This window comes from Papio anubis, chromosome 9 (genome assembly GCF_008728515.1).
Source record: "Papio anubis isolate 15944 chromosome 9, Panubis1.0, whole genome shotgun sequence".
In the NCBI taxonomy this organism is placed as follows: Eukaryota; Metazoa; Chordata; class Mammalia; order Primates; family Cercopithecidae; genus Papio; species Papio anubis.
The window spans coordinates 69,825,046-69,828,117 of record NC_044984.1 but is presented as its reverse complement, the minus strand read 5'-3'; positions in this window follow the sequence as shown (position 1 = coordinate 69,828,117).

Below are 3,072 nucleotides of genomic sequence, written 5' to 3'. Positions count from 1 at the left end.
GTTCTTAACCCTACCCTGTCTTTTCAGTGGTTTTCAGTGACACAGCACCTATTACGACATAGATTTTTATGAGGCTGTGTCAGACTTCCTTTTGAATTGGGGGATATTTCCAAAGAAAATTTTGAAGTCTCCAGGAATAATAGTCTCCAATTTTTCATGGAGGTTGTGGTGATAAAATGAAAACATATCTCTTACTTCTATAAATGCCTTGCAAAATGCTTTCAGAAATCTTTTTCTTTTTAGAGTCATATCAACACATAGTGGTTGGAATATCTGGTTAATATCATAAACGTGACCTAGAATTCATTCACGATGGTAGAAACACGTAAGCGTGTGTGTGTGTGTATGTGCGTGAGAGAGAGGGAGGGAGGCAGGGAGGGATTGAGAGAGATAATACTAGAAAGAATACAGGACTCAAGTTGAGAATTTAGTTTCTGTTTCTAACTAGCTGTAAGACCTTGGACAGGATACTAAACTCTCAAAACCTCAGTCACCTACTGAATGAGGCTATGGGACCTTTTCTGCTTCCTTAATTATAGAGGTTCGGCAGGATCAAATGAACTAGCTAATATTAAATTCATGCCTTGTATATTCACCTTAATAATACAGAAAGAACTGGCCCCAAGGAGCTCACAGTGGTAAGAGCTGTGAGATGGTGACGACAAGGATGGTTACAACAGGGGCTGTTGGAGATCTGGATATAGGAAAGCACAAGAAGATATGGACACACAAGAGAGCATACTTAACCCATTCTGGAAAGGGCAGAGCTGGCCTCCTACATACAACAGGTGAGGCCTTTGCTGAGGCTAGAATCAGCTAGGTGTTGATCAAGTGAAAAAGGGCTGGAGAGGAGAAGGGAATTAGAGGGATAGGAACTATATATCCAGTTGTGAAGTTGAAGACATGGTGTTATGGCAAGAATGGAGCAAGAACCTCTCCATGTTATCTCCCTCTGTAAATATGGTCTGTAAATAAGTACTGAGTCTGACTGGTAGGAAACTTGATACCTGGTGTCATGGAATTCAGAATCCAAATGATGCTTTCATGCCACTTGAGAGAGAGAAGTTAAGAGTCAGATCAGGAAGGATTTCTCAATTCTGCTAATGATTTTTGATTTTATCACCAAAGTAATGGGAAGTTATTGGAGGATTTTAGCTGTAGGTGGGGTTTAGACCTGGTTTTAGAAAACACCTGTATTTTAGAAAATTAAAAGATATGGAAAATGGAATGAAGGGGGAAATATTTCTAATGCAAACAAAAAGTAAAGAAACATTTCAGGCACACCTGTAGCCCCAGCTACTCAGAAAGTTAGGTGGGAGGATAGCTTGATCCCCACAATTTGAGGCTGTGAAGAGCTGTAGTCATGTCACTGCAATCCAGCGTGGGTGACAGAGCAAGAACCCCATCATTAAAAACAAACATACAGTCCAGGTGCGGTGGCTCATGCCTGTAACCCCAGCACTTTGGGAGGCCGAGGAGGGCGGATCACCTGAGGTCAGGAGTGCAAGACCAGCCTGACCATCATGGTCTCTACTAGGAATACCAAAATTAGCTGGGCATGGTGGCAGGGGCCTGTAATCCCAGCTACTTGCGAGGCTGAGGCAGGAGAATTGCTTGAACCCGGGAGGCGGAGGGTGCAGTAAGCTGAGATTGCATCACTGCACTCTAGCCTAGGCAACAAGAGTGAAACTCCATCTCAAAAAAGCCCAACCAATCAACCAAACAAAAACCATTACAGAACCATAAGGCAGAATTACTGTTGCCACAGACACACAAATAACCTTAAAAATACTCATATATACATTCAAATTTTGTCCAGGCTGCCTGATTTCCACTACCATGTCTTTATGTTATAGCAATCTCAGATAAGCAGTGTCTTGTCCAGGTCTCATAGGCAACTTTTTGATCATTGTCGTGACAATAAACAAAGAGACCTTTCTCCAGTTTGACGTGGTAACCATGTCCAAGGCCTGCTTCTCATCTTCTGGGTCTCTGTGAGCTAGACTGAGTGTTGAAAACAACAACAAGGAAAATGAGACCCCACGAGCAAGCAAAATCAGTGGTGTTTTGTGGTTGCTTGCATAATCCCTGTTATACACATCCAACTCCCAAGAATAAGCGATGTGATCTTGGTATTGAAATGATTTAGTATTTTTTTTCTGGAATTTCCTGAAAATAATCAGCAAAAGGGAAAGTCTGCCATCACAGAGATGATTTTTGTGTTATGGTGCAGACCAGGTTAGCTCCTTAGAGCTACAACTCTAAAACGTTTCAATTCATACTACATGTTTGCTCCAAAAGCCCACAGAAGTGGTTTGCCACAGAACAGGAACTTTCACCTGGCAGCAAATGTAAGCGTTCACTTCTTAGAAGGCTTTGAACTTTGCTATGACTTTTTCCACTTCTTAACCCAAGTCTTCACCATGATCTCTTTGATAATTATGCATGTGTGTTAAGAGAGAGATTGGTTTTTAGTGCTCATCACTGCATGGTAGCATTTTAAAATATTTTAACTTTCTTTTTAATTCTTCTCTGTATCGTTTAATTTTTTTACAGTGAGAATATGCTATCTTTCATAGTAATAAAATAAACTGCAATTATTTTGGAGAGTCATGGGATCTTTAAAATCATGCACAAATTCATACATATACATATCTTGATAAACCCATGCATAGATGAAAGAATAAACGAATATCCACAATTTCAGTATTGTGGGTAATACTGCATAATGGACTGTCTCTCTCTATCCCAGCAAGTTTTACTCAAGTGTCTTATAAAAAGCAACAATTTGTGTAGCTAGAGATAATCATTTATATTATGTAGAAAAATCTCAACTTTGCTATAATGTTCTAAATATATCCATTTATATACATGATGAGCTTTTTTATTTCTTGGGGAGAAATGATACAGAATTTTCTATAATCTCACACTTTCTGATTAGATTCCATAAACATTTAGGCTCCAAAACCTCTAGCTACCTATTCTATTGGGGCTATATGTTGGGTGTGGGGATGGACCAAGATAAAGGATTCAGAAAGAGGGAGGGACTATGATATTTATTAAGCAAACATA